Source organism: Humulus lupulus, chromosome 8 (genome assembly GCF_963169125.1).
Source record: "Humulus lupulus chromosome 8, drHumLupu1.1, whole genome shotgun sequence".
In the NCBI taxonomy this organism is placed as follows: domain Eukaryota; kingdom Viridiplantae; phylum Streptophyta; class Magnoliopsida; order Rosales; family Cannabaceae; genus Humulus; species Humulus lupulus.
Window position 1 is genome coordinate 84,663,199 of NC_084800.1, and position 14,502 is coordinate 84,677,700.

The 14,502-nt window shown below is 36.3% G+C and overlaps 1 long non-coding RNA gene across 1 annotated transcript in view; it reads right to left on the reverse strand.

The window, feature by feature from the left end:
• Nucleotides 1–1,966: 1,966 nt before the first annotated feature.
• LOC133797999 (uncharacterized) overlaps nt 1,967–14,502 on the reverse strand; it is a 77,370-nt gene continuing 64,834 nt past the window's right edge. The window contains exon 2 of the long non-coding RNA XR_009875754.1: nt 1,967–2,241. This is a non-coding gene — a long non-coding RNA (uncharacterized LOC133797999). The remainder of the gene's footprint in view (nt 2,242–14,502) is intronic.

A 14,502-nucleotide genomic window follows, 5' to 3' on the forward strand; every position in this document is an offset into this window, starting at 1 on the left:
AAATTTATAAGAGCATGACACTTGTCATAATCATGTTAATTAAGGATTTAAGTATTTTTGATGAATAGTTTAATTAAAAGAAAGATCTAGAAGCTCTAGAACCTTCTAGCAGTTGTTAGGATCACATTTAGACTCAATCAAAGTTGTTTAATCAATTCAAATTAAGCTGAAAAGTGCAAATACGTGTTTGATATATCAACGTATGTCGATATATCACAGTTAAAGGGGCTGATATATCACCTACAGAAGATGCGGAAAACACGTCGACTTCGCACGAATGATCGAACAGGGTTCGGGAAAATGGTCTAGGCGATATATCGCCCAGGGTAGGCGATATATCGCCCCTGGTGCATCATTTTTTAATCTTGAGGATTTTTTAAACTTAAAAATAGCCTTAACCACTTGGACCTACCTTTGAACGATTTTGACTGAGTTCTGGGCATCTTTTGAACGAAAATTCAAATCTTTTTCATTTTTATATTAATTTATTTATTAAAATTAAAAGGGGTTAGTTTCACTCCTTGAACTCTATAAATAGGACCTAGTACTCAACCGTTTTCTTCATTCTTCAAGCATTGTTCAGAGCCTTCAAGTTGCTAAGGTTACTATAGAGAAAGAAACACTTGGGTTTTTGGGTTAAAAGCTTTATCAATCTAAGCTTTTCTAAACACTAGGGACGTGAGATATAGTGATATTTCAGTATCAAGGTTTAGATCAAGTCATAAGATCATTCAAGGTATTCTTATCCTTAAGTTCAATTCTTCATGGTTCTTTAGTTTTCTTTTATTTTCTTTCAGATCCTAACTCTTGTTTATAATTCTTGGTTAGGTGTTTAAGTTTCTTGAAACTTAAGATTCTTTTCGGTAAGTTTCTTCTTGATGGTTTAGTTCTCTTTTCATCTTCATTCTTTAGAAATACTCATGGTTTTTCTGTTGGTTTTTAGGAGTGTTCCAAATCTTGTTCTTGTCTCCATATCCCGATTTTTGGTAAGAAAAATAGGATAGATTATATGTGTTTATATGTTTATGTTATGATATGTTTTATGTTATAATATGTATATGTATAAATATGTTTTGTAGTCCTTGGGCATATGACTTGCTTAGATGGCAAGCCCCAAGAATTTTTATCATTTTCATGGTTTAGAGTTATGATTTACCCTACCTCGATTAGTAGACAGAGGACCTTGATGGATTATCATATACTACCATGTGATCTAACCTACCTCGATTAGTAGACAGATGACCTAGATGGTTTTATCACGTGCCATGTTAATGAGTTAATGGCCATTAATGTTGTAGTCCTATATGATATACATTTTTATAGTCATATGTTTTATAGTATATGTTTATGTTATAGTCTTATGTTTATGATTTATGATATATGATATGTGTTGTTAGTGGATTTTCCTTGCTGGGTATTAGACTCATTCCTTTATTTTTAGCTTGATGCAGGAAAATGAATATGGAAGGCGGAAAAATTCATGGCAACTTGGCTTGTTTTGATGACGTTATTTTTAAGTCTTTTTTATTTTCCTTGCTGCGTGACGATCGAGGATGACGTTATTTTTAAGTCTTTTGAATTATGTTTTGATGTATTTTCGAAATTAGTATTTAATTAATTTAAGTTTGTTTTTATGTATTAAACAATGGGTACCCATACCATATTTTATATTTCATATTTTACTTTTTATTTTGAAACCCCAAGCATGAAACGATGCCGCAAATAAGAAGGCTTCGACATGGACTTTGTAAGAGAGTCAGCCAACTGATCCGACAAAGAGACATGGGCTACTTGGAGTTGTTGCTTGAGAGCTGGTTCACGAACAAAATGATAATCAAGAGCAATATGTGTAATGCCCCAAATTTCCTAATAAGGTTTAGGACCTTGATTAGTGTAATGACCCAACTATTCTAGACTCTTGGACCATTAACGAAACTATACATACAAATTCGTACTAAAACTTACATTTGCGAAAATACCATAATTTTATTAGAAAACTTATAGAAATAAGAGTTACTTACATAAATACCAAGAAGGATATGGGATCCCATTGTTTGAAAAACAAAACATAACATGATTTATAAAATAAAGGGATTACATAGTAAGTGCGGAAAATACATATAAAGACCATAAATAAACGACTACATCCTCGAAATCGAACTCTCGACTCCTTGAATCCGTTCATCACCGATACACAATCTCCAAGCATCCACGAATCTTACCGCCACTACATCTATTTTCCTGCACATATAAACAAAAGGAATGAGCCTAATGCCCAGCAAGGAAAAATCTAACATATAGTTCATAAACATAAATTTCATAATAAACCTAAAGACATATCATAACACTTATTACATACACATACTATAATGGCCATTATTACTTGGGGTCCCATAGACTAAACAAGTCATATGCCCACGAGATTAGTGGGGTCCTACTAGCTAAGTAGGTCATATGCCCATAATCTATTTGGGGTCTTGCTAGTCATATGGGTCATATGCCTAAGCCTACAAACATACATATTCATAACATATTTTATAACATATTTCATAACATAACACATAAGATAACACAAGCATAAAACATATAGATTCTATCCTATTTTCCTTACCAAAGTTACCGGGATATGTGGACAGCGTTGGGACTTTGGAACACTCCTAATAACCATTATGAAAAAGAGTGAGTCTAATGAAGAAAAAGAGATGAAAAGGAATGGGAAGACTAAACCATTGAGAAACATACTTACCGAAACTTATGTGCTTAAGAACTTAGATTTCCTAACCAAAATAAGAATGAGGTTAGAAGACTGAGTAGAAGGCTATGAGAAAGAAAATAACATAAAACCAATGAACTAGAGTTTTGGGTTTCCTTAAAGACTTGTAAGACCAATCTACACCACAAACCGAAATACTATAGAACCTTACTTCCCAAAGTGTTTGATAAGCTTATGAGGATCAAGCTTATGATTTCCCCAAACCAGGTGTTTACACTCTCACACTCACTTAGCACTTGCAGCCTCTGAACTTAGAACAAAAGATGAATAATGGCTGGGTACTAGGTCCTATTTATAGAGTTTAGGAATGAAAGGATCTTGATTTTACTTGAATAAAAATAATAGCTTTTTAGGTGAAAATAATTTGAATAATCGTTCAGCAGAGGCTGAAGACTCGTTCAAAAAGATGCTGGACTTATCAAGAGATTGAATGGCTGAATGGAAAAAGAATTCAAAAACTTTCAAAACATACTGAAGGAGGCGATATATCGCCCCCTGTAGGCGATATATCGCCTGGGCCAGTATGCCCGAGGCAGTCGTGCATCGTCTCGTGTTTTCCGTATCTACGTGCTGCGATATATCGCCCCCTATAGCTGCGATATATCGGCACACGCTGATTAATTAAACACGAAATTACACATTTTTAGCTAAGTTTGAATGGAGTAAACAGCCTTGACTAAGCCCTCAACGTATTCAAAGCTGCTGGCTGACCTTATAGCATTCAAACTTTACTCCTTATTAAATTTAATCCTCAAAATACTTAATCCTTGATCACCCATTCATAACATGTGCTTAAAATCCTATTGGTCCTTATCTAAACCTTATAGTATAATAAATATTATCCTTAATATCAGTCATATAATCAAACCTTATGTTAAAATTAATATTCTTAAACTATAGGTTAAACTTAGAAAATCTATAAGTACTACTATGAGTGTCCAAATAATTCCCGATCTGAACCAAAAATCCACAGTTACAAAGATAATACTATACATACTATAATACTACTAAATAATTAGCTAAGTAAAGTTCTTGGACTCTACAATTAGGAGGCCGGGAGGGCCATAATTGATTTATTATGATATTTAATGATTATATGCATGTTTATGTGAATTATATTATTATATGATGGTGAATGCATGCATATGGGCTTATATTTTAAATGCAAGGGCATTTTGGTAATTTGGCCATTGGGGGCGTGATTGTGTAATTTTATGCATATGGGTGAATTATAATTTTACCACATTATATGTGGATTGGTTCGAGCCATTCGACATGAGACGATCATGAGATGCAAGTTTTCGGTCTAGTCATAACGGGATTAAGTTCGAGGCTCGGGGTGAGTCTCGGGGTCATTTTGATGATTAGAACATTACCAGGAATTAAAGGGTAATGGGGTATGATTTATTGGCATTTGAGAATGTTGAGATTAGCGGGAATCGGAGAGCGTTAATTATAATTAATGGTATAGGTTGGAAATGACGAATTTACCCTTGGGAGTGTTTAGAAGCTTTTAAATTGGCCTAGGGGCATTATGGTCTTTTGACCTTAAGGATTTATATGACTTGAAGGCTGTAGAAAATACAGAACAAAAACAGGGTTTCTCTTCCTCTTCCCCGTACATCACTTCCCTTCATCTCTTCTTTGGTGTTCTTGAGCTCAAGGTGGGATATTAAGCTAGGGAACTTGAAGGCTGAGGTTGTGGACTTAGTTCAGCTGTTGAGGAAGGTTCAAAGCTGGTTTTGAGGTGAGTTTTACTCTTGAATTCAGGTGGTGCTCTGTTTTTCTCTTTAGTTTTTCAGTTTTTGATTTCTTGATGGAAATGTGGATTTGAAGAGGTTATGATTGATGATAAGTTTGGGTTTTGATGAGGGTGAGTTATGAGTGATGTTTGGAGGTTTAAATGAGTGTTTGGAAGAGGTTTTTGGTTGATTTGAAGGGCTGGTTTGAGAGGAAAAACACAGGGGAAAAATTGAGTTCGTGCTGAGTTTTTGGTTAGTCTGGGCTGAGCGCCGCGGCGCAACTGTGGAGCGTCGCGGCCCTTGGCATCTGGCAGGGAGGCCCTCTCTGTCTGGAGGGCGCGCCACGGCGCAGCAGGGGAGGGCCGCGGCCCTTAAGGTCATTTTAGCCCAAAATGGTGTTTTTAGCTTGGGGATTCAAGCCTAAGGCCTCGGGGTTGAACCTACTACCCGGTTGAGTAGTGTTTGAGGTCCCAGAGGTTAGGTTTTGGTTTGGGAACCTTTTATTATTCATTTTATTGATGGAATCCCATAATTGGTTATGACCAGGTGACCATTAAAGGACCAAAGGACTGATCTTTCTCAAAGGTCGTTTCTTTTGTTAATTCTTGCTCGAATCCAAGGTAAGAAAACTGCACCCCATATGTGGCACGCATGGCTGTGATTGATGCATGTTGGATATTGAATGTGAACATTGATAGCATAATGAATGCTTGGCAAACTTGCCCATTTGCATATGGTTATTATTGAGGCATGCTGGATGATTAAGTGTGATGCATGTGATGCACGAGAAACATGTGATTAGGGCATGCCATGAATGATGAATATGAGATTGGTCAGAGCTTGAGTCTCTGTGTTTGTGCATGATCATAATTATGCTAGCAACTGTTTAGTAAGCATGCTGAATGCCTTGGTCTTGGATAATTGGCATATGATACACATTGATAGCATTGCTTACTTATGCATGGTACTGACTAATTAGTCAGGTTTGGCAAAGGTGCTAATATCAACTGTGAAGCTGTGACTCATTAGTCAGGTTCGGCAGTGGTACTGGGCACTGGTCACACAGGGCTGACTCGTTAGTCAGATTTGGCAAAGGTGTTAGTATCAACTGTGAAGCTGTGACTCATTAGTCAAGTTCGGCAGTGGTACTGGGCACTGGTCACATCGTGCTAACTCACTAGTCATGACAACCCTAGTGTGTTTAGTGCAAGCTATGTCGATTGGACCTAATCGACCTTCTGCATTGAATGACTCAAAGAGCATTAATGCAAGACCGACCTCAAGTTCGATGAATATAAACAAGCTTTTATCTAGCCAAGGGCTAGTCATTAGAGCCATTGCAGGAAAGCCTAGGTAACGGTGTTGTTACACGGCTATGGGCACTGGGCCCCTAGTGACTTGGTTGTCAGTCACTCAGTATGGTTTACCAGGACCTCAAAGTGATATTCACTCATCTGATCAAGGCTATGAGCTCTGTATGATCATTTTGATCATCATATGCATGGCTTTGGGCACTGAGGCCCCAGTAACTTGCTTGTTGGTCACTCAGCATGGTTTACCAGAACCTGTTGAAGGTTAGAGGCTTACCCAACAGCCACCCTTCCACTTGAAATAGTGACTCGCTTGTCGGTCACTCAGTATGGTTTACCAGAACCTCAAGTGTTGCGACACTCATCTGATTAGGACTGACTTGATAGTCCTCCAATCAGAAGGCCAGGACTTCTTGTCCTGGATACCCCAGCATCTGTTTGAATTCATTTGCATGCTGAATAGAGCTATGATTGCTAGGCATGCCATATATGATTTGATATCATGATATGACTGTTTATGAGCATATGAGTTTTCTTGCTGGGCTTCGGCTCACGGGTGCTTTGTGGTGCAGGTAAAGGAAAAAGGAAGCTGGACCATCCTTGAGTTGGAGAGCTTAGGTGATGACGTGTACATATGTAGCTGCTCGACCAATACTTGGGCGAGGTTTGAAAGTGGAATTAGGGCTGAACCCTGTTTTGCCGCTTAGAACGGCCTGTTGTAAACACTTTCTTGTAATAAACTCTGAAATTATATTTTTGGGATCCCAATGTATACAGTAAACGTTCTAGTGAAACGTTATACCTTAACCAAAGTTTTTAACCCCTAAACCGCTAGTCATACTTAGTTACACGTTTATGGCCAAACGACTCGATTAGCGAGTTTAGCACTGTTTGCAATGTGCACTGTAACGGTCCCTGGAGTTGGGGCGTTACAATATGTTTCATGCTGGAATGAAAGACAATCTTAGCAGTAAGACAGGTTGCTCCAAGATTGTCACAGTAGATTGTTGGAGTGGCGGGACACTCGAGGTGAAGTTCGCGAAGAAGATGTTGAATCTAGTTAAGTTCCACAGTAGTAGAGGCAACAACTCAATATTTAGCCTTAGTATGTGATCGAGCAACTGTTGATTATTTTTTGAGCTCCAACTAATAGGATTAGGGTCGAGAAATGTGACATAGGTAGAGGTGGTACACCGAGTGTCTGAGTCACCTGCCCAGTCTGCATCAGAGAAGGCATGAAGCGTGAAATGAGCATAGCAATGTAGAAATAGACCATGAGATGAAGTGTCGCTTAGATAACGAAGTACTTGTTTCATAGCACGCCAATGTTGTTCAGTAGAACGATGCATAAACTGAGACAACTTGTTTACTACAAAGCATATGTATGGTCGAGTAAGAGACAAGTATTGGAGAGCACCAAATGTTTGACGAAAAGGTTTAGCATCAATAAGAGTAATGGTTTCATGGAGCAAAAGCATCTCGGTGGTAGACAAAGAAGTGGACACCGGTTTGCAGTCGATCATGTTATTTTGTGACAAAATATCTCGAATATATTTCCGTTGGGACATAAACAAGCCAGAATGTGTTGAATGGGCCTCAATACCAAGGAAATAGTGAAGATTACCGAGGTCTTTAAGAGAAAAGCGAGCATAAAATCTTTGTATGAATTTTGTTACTAAACTAGAGATGTTCCTATGACAATTATATCATCAACATAAACAAGAATTTAAAGAGTGAGACCATGTTGATGTAGTATGAATAAGGAAGTGTCTGACTTGAATTTTTGAAGCCTTGAGCGAGAAGAAAATTGCTTAGTTCCATGCACCAAGCTTGTGGAGTTTGACGAAGACCATAGATGGCTTTGCGCAATTTACAAACATGTGTGGGATCATTTGAATGAGTGAATCCCGGTGGTTGAGCCATGTAAACATCATCTTCAAGATGGCCTTGTAAAAAGGCATTATTGATATCCAATTGTCGAAATGGCCAATTATAAAGAAGAGCAATGGTGAGTATGATGTGCACCATAGCTGGTTTGACCATTGGACTAAAGGCGGAGTGAAAATCCATACCTAGTCGTTGATGAGCCTTTTGCAACTAATCGAGCTTTGAAACGATCAATTGTCCCATCAAATTTTCTCTTAATCCTGTAAACCCACTTACAACCAATAATATTTTGTGTGTTGTTAGAAGGAACCAAATCCCAAGTATGATTATTTGTTAGTGCATTATATTCATCAGGTATGGCTTGTCGCCAATTGGGATCTTTATGGGCATGTTGAAAGGTAATTGGTTCAACAAATTGTGTGGTGATAAAAAGGTGAAAGTTAGATAACCGAGTGTTTGGTGTTAATTTATTATCTTGGGATCTAGTGGTCATTGGGTGAGTATTTTGGGATAAGATGGATATGTTGGGGGTGGGTCGTGAAACGGGTTTGAATTATTAGTTCGGAATGGGTCGTGAGAGTGGTTTGGGGAATTAGATGATATTGGGCCTTGGGGTTGATTAGAAAAATTTGGGCCTTGTGATTGATTTGGAGAGTTTGGGCCAAGGGTGTGGGTCGGTGACGCTAAGGTGGTGGGGATAAATGGGATAGAAGCTGACGTGAGGCTTGTTGACCAGGGAGAAGGAATTGATACAGGGGCAAGCTCAACGATTAGGCCTTTCTCGTGCATTGACGGCGAGCTGGAGTCATTAACAGAATGGTGGAGTGGGTCAGCAGAGTGGCGGAGTTCGTCGATAGACTGGCGTTGGGTGGGTCGGGGTTGAGAGAAGAACGAGTTTTAGGTGGTTGGCCAATATTTTCAAATTCGTCATCTACTGTGGAGAGGCTGGAAGAAGAGATCCATTGATGAAGAAGAGTATATGTGATAGGGAAGTTAGCAGAAGCAATTTTTGAAAAAGGAAACTGGTCTTCAACAAATACTACATGCCGAGAGAGGTAAGTTTTGTACTTCTGGGATCATAACATTTATAGGCATTATGAGTGGTAGAGTATCCAATAAAAATACAGGGAATTGACTTTGGTTGCAATTTGTGTTGATTGAAGGGTTTTATCAAAGGGTAATAAAGGCACCCAAACACTCTGAGTTCGTGATAGTTGGGAGATTGGTTGAAGAACTTGTCGAAAGGAGAGAGAAAGGCAAGAAGGGATGTTGGAAGACGATTAATTAGATAAGCAGATGTAGAGAAAGCTACAGGCCAAAATGACAAGGGTAGGGATGCTTGATGAAGGAGTGTGAGGCCAGTTTCGACAATATGATGGCATCATTGTTTAGCAGTACTAATAATTTGCAAAGTATATGGTGCTGAGGTGAGATGTTGAATACCACAGGTTAAGCAATTTTCTAAACACCAAGATATTTTGTTCTTCCATCAATATAGACTGTAAGAATTTTTGTGTGAAAGTAGTTTCAACTAATTTTTTAAAATGAGTAAACAAGGTAGGAACTTCAGATTTGGATTTTAATAAATACAACCATGTATACTTAGTAAAATGATCCACAAAAATAATATAGTACCTAGAATTGTCAAAACCAATAATAGGAGTTGGTCCCCAAACATCTGAATAAATCAATTCAAGAGGTTTAGGACTAAATAAAGTGTTAAAACCAAATGGTAAACAATGACTTTTATTACACAAACAAGAATTGCAAAAAGTAGATGACGATGGACTAAAGATAGTAAGAGCATGATAGAAGATGAGTTTTTGAAGAATGCGATCTGAGGGATGTCCCAAGCGACTGTGCCATTGGTGAGGTGGTCCTTTTGTAGAGAAAAAAAAGTTGGGGTGAGGATTTAGGCCACTCATAGATGTTACCATTATTCCACCCTTTGACGAGAGGTTCCCCCATGATTAGATCCTTCACAACAAAATTGTTATGAGAAAATTTGATAAAAGTATTATTATTTTTACAAAACTGAGATACATAGATTAGGTTCCTTTTAATCTTGGGAGCACACAAAACATTATTTAGTTGAAAGTTAGATTTATAAGAAGAGAGAGTAGTAGAGCCTATATGGGTGACTGGTATGCCTGAACCATTGCCAATAATTATGCCATCAGATCCATCATACTTAGAACGTAATGCTAGGTTTTGAAGATCTGATGTGACATGGTATGATGCACTAGAGTCGACAATCCAATTGGGCTCATTAGTGAAAGAGTTTGCACTAGAGATGAGGCGTGTCTGTGGTAGAGATCTGCAAAAAATTTATGTGTGACCCGACTTCACATATTTGGCACACTGGTTTGGAATGATAAGGCTTGTTGTTGTTTTTTTCTGACCACTGTTGATTGAGTTGGCTTCTTGAGAAATAAGAGTTGTGGTTGTGGCTTTGTTGAGATCGAAAAGTATGTTGGCCTCTTGAATAAAAATTTTTGTTGAACTGAGTGGGCTGATTTTTATTGTGAGGATTGTTGTATTGATTGTTGATTGTTGAATTTTCTGCCACCATTGTATTGATTATTATTTTTTATATTTGCATATTGAGAAGTGAAGAGATTGGGATTTTTCTTTGCATCTTCAAGTTTGAGGAACGTCTCATGATCGACAAATTTTTCATGAAGCTCTTCAAAAGAGATAGGTTCAGATCTAGTTCGAACACGTTTGCTGATTTCTTTGAAGTCTGGTGTGAGACCCCCCAAGACATGATGAACGATCTCATCCTCGGGAAGTGGACAGCCAATCAAAGTCAAATCATTAGTAGCAATTTTAATGAGCTGCATATATTCAGATATAGTTTTACCTTCCTTGCTGATATTTGTTAGAATATCGTTGCTTCCCTAAAAATCAGCATGATGGCATGGCACAAACATAAGGCATGTGAAAGACACATGACAAGATATGATTCACGACCAGACAAGAGAAGAAAACATGCTATCAAACATATTTAGAATTTATGCGAAGCAGTAGGAAAAGAAGTTGGTAAAAAACATGCAACTAGAGTTGCTCGATGGAACACAGTCAAAGCTCAAATTTAGTTAACTATATAGATATTTGCGAGATATCTGTTATTTCTAATATAGAATGTATTATTTACATATTATTTTATTATTACTTGGTGCATAATTTACGCAAGGCCCATGGCCTATCTATGTATATTCTCGAATCTATAAATAGAGGACTCAAGGATTCATTATTTTTTACGCTGTAATTTTTTTACTTTCAGAGAATTCTAAGAATCTAGTGCTATTATACACATTCTTGTATCCTCTCTCTTAGCTTGTGAAACTTGGTTGACTCTAGTCATCTGATCCCAAGTTTTGAGAATTTACATAAATAAGAGTATTAAGTGGACGTAGGTCATTACTGATCACCGGGGTCGAACCACTATAAATCTATTTGTCGTTTGTTTTTCTTAAATTCAGTTCTTACTTTATATAATTATTTTGACTCAGTGTCGTTGGCCAAATCTCTGGTCAACAATCGCGAAGAGTGAGATATCGAGTTCAGGATCAATTTGCATAGGTGGCGTGGAGCTTTTTCCAGGATTCAGCTGTTGTATCAAGACCATTGAGTGAAGGTTGAACTACTAAAGTTGATGAAAAGAACATGGCATGTCTAATGAGAGCATCCTGATGAATCCACTGGTGGATAAACTTATACAAAATCTTTATTTATTTTCATGTATATCTAATATTAAAAAAATTAATACAAGATAGCCTAAAACATGTTTCTAAAATTGAATTCAAAGAGAAACAAAGAATAGAATACTTGCAGTATACGCAGCGGAATTAAAGAGTCTTTCCTTCAGTTTCTCTAACTCTTGTATCCTCTCTGTCGCGGAGTATTATCAAGAAACTGAACTGATCTTCTATTTTCTTCACAATCTTCCAATGTATCCTTAGAACCACCTAGACTAGTGTGGGCAATTCTCAACACATGAGATAGATATAGGGAGAAGAAGAGAAAATAACAAAGAGGCTTAGAAAAGGACTTGTGTTTAGAGAGAATCTAAAACTATCAGAAAATCTGACTTGTGACTTATGTTTTGACTTCTCTCTAAGTACTCCTTTTATAGACTCAATTAGACCATTTAATTTAATTAAAAAATCAATAAAATAATAGTCATTTTGAAGCCATAGGTGGAAATTATCATGGGCTATAGGCCCATGAAATTTCCCATTTGATTATAAGCTCATTGGACTTAAAATCAAGGTCTGTATTATTTTCTATTGATTTAATTAATTAAATAATTATTTAAATCATTTATCAAATTAATTATTTATAATTTGAACCTTGATTTAAACTTATTTATTAATTTAGATACCAATTTATCTTAATTAATAAATCCGCCATAATTTCTCTTTTTTTCTCAAAATTACACAACTCTGTGAAACTATCCAAAATTGACCTGGTCAACTTTGATAATTCTAATTGATGATTAAATCAATTAATTGAGACTATATAGATGATTTTATCCAAGGTACAATGGGGACCATGGGCCTATGAAATCAAGCTCCAATAAGTTATCATAATCTAACAAATAAATTTACTAACTTATTAATTCCTCGTGACTCCACTATAGACTCGGAATTGCACTCTTGAATTCATAGAACGCTCTATAAAAAATATAGATATGCTATTAATTATCCATTGTTACAACCATAATTGTCACTCAATCCTCTATAGACGGTCTACAATGAGATAGGACTAAAATACTGTTTTACCCCTCATTGTATTTTATCCTTAAAACACTTAGTTCCTTGTAAATGATATTTCAGTAAACTAATTTAATTACTGAAATGAGATCTCTATCATTTAACACCTTGAACCAAACTAAAAGGAAACCATCATTTCACTTCTTCATCAGAAGCTATAGATGTTCATATCTATGATTAACACTCCCACTCAATTATACTACCGAGTTCCCAAGATGTAAGTATGGGCTAGTCCGTAGGGTAAGCTGGTAACGAACAAGTCAAAGAACTCAAATAATACAATCAGTTAGAATACTAACCACTCAGAATTGAGATTGAATTGACCTATGGTCAACTATATGATATGACTAGAATAGATAATAACGGTATGTTTACTTATCTTATCAACTGTCAATATCGGTCCAGTCCGATGTAACAAATACATCCGATCTTATCTACTTTGCTGATGTTCTGGAAAGAATATAACACTGTAATGTGTAAGTAGATCATATCGTAGATTGGCAAGTTAGTGTAAATCCAGTGCACTGACTAATCTTAGGACTAACTTATTTTGAACATATAATCATATTTATATTCCATTGTGATTACGTCACTATAAATAAGATTAGCTATATGCTCGGGATTTAATAGAAGTTTATATTAAACAATTAATCATGAAAATAAAACATGTGAGCAAAGTGATTAACCAAGTAAAAAAAATGATTTCTATTCTTTTATTGATAATAAAATGAGATTACAAAGAATTTGGGTTTTAATTAGGGCATAAAACCCCAACATCCACTTTCTGTATTCTGGATTAGCCACTTCCTTGTTGTCTTTTGTAATAAACTTTGATGGACAAGATAAGGAACCATCTAGATACACTTCTAGATCATAGCCTAGCATTAGAGAACTCAGATTTCCAGTTTGAGAAATTGGTGGGGGTTAATTTGAGAGGAAGTTGAGTAGAGGTGTTTATGACAATGATTTCATTCTGGTTTTGAATTGGAGCAGTAGGAACATTCTAATTTTGAGCTGGAGCAGCAGGGACAGTTTGTAAGACAGATGACTTGGTGTTGTCCTCAGCCACGAGGGAAAAGAAAGAGTTTTTTTTTCAAGGGTCTCGTTAGAGTTTGCTGGCTCTCGATACCATATTAGAGATGTAATTTTGTGTAATGATACTTGCTTTGTATTGATACATTCTCATGAATTTATACATGTATAGAGATGTTGAAATGGAGAATAGTAACGTTAATATACAATCCCCATAATCAAGTGCTGACATTAATAGAGAATAATATATATTAATATAGCTGACCCTATGATTAAGGAGTAGATTGCTCATTAACAACATCTGTACTGCTTCTCCCTCCCCCATCATTGCTTGACAATAGATCCTATATCTTCTCGTTATAAATCTCCAAAATAGTAACTTGAGCAAATGCCTCAACCCGAAATTTCTCGCCATCTACATCATCTTCCTCTTCCTCACCCTCAAGAATATCCAATAGTATGTTTGACGTGATAGACTTTTGGAGTATGTTTGACATGAGGGATTTTTGGATGGATGAAAAAGGTAGGAGGAAAAAGAGAGGGAGGAGAGCAAAAATCAATTGTTTGGCAAAAAAAAAAAAAATGGTGGGAGAGGAAAGATGAAGAGAAAAGCTCTCTCTTCAAATCCTCATAAATGAGTTCCTCCAAAAATAAGAGAATATATAGGATAACAAGACAAAAAATATAAAGAAAATTACATGAATACCCTTCATATAATTTAACACACATATTTTGTAATAGTTAGTTTAGTAATTTTGATATTGAACTATGCATTTGAGGTTTAATTAATAGAATAGAATTGGTTTTTGCTAGTCTTTATCATTTGGATGGTCTCGGATTTGGTTCATTACTAATACCATCTCTAATCACAACATCATTTTAATGTAACTTTAACATCATTTTATCACATCAAATTACTATTTCATCTCCAATCCACCACTTCAAATTTTACATCAAAAGAGAATATTCTTATTTTTATT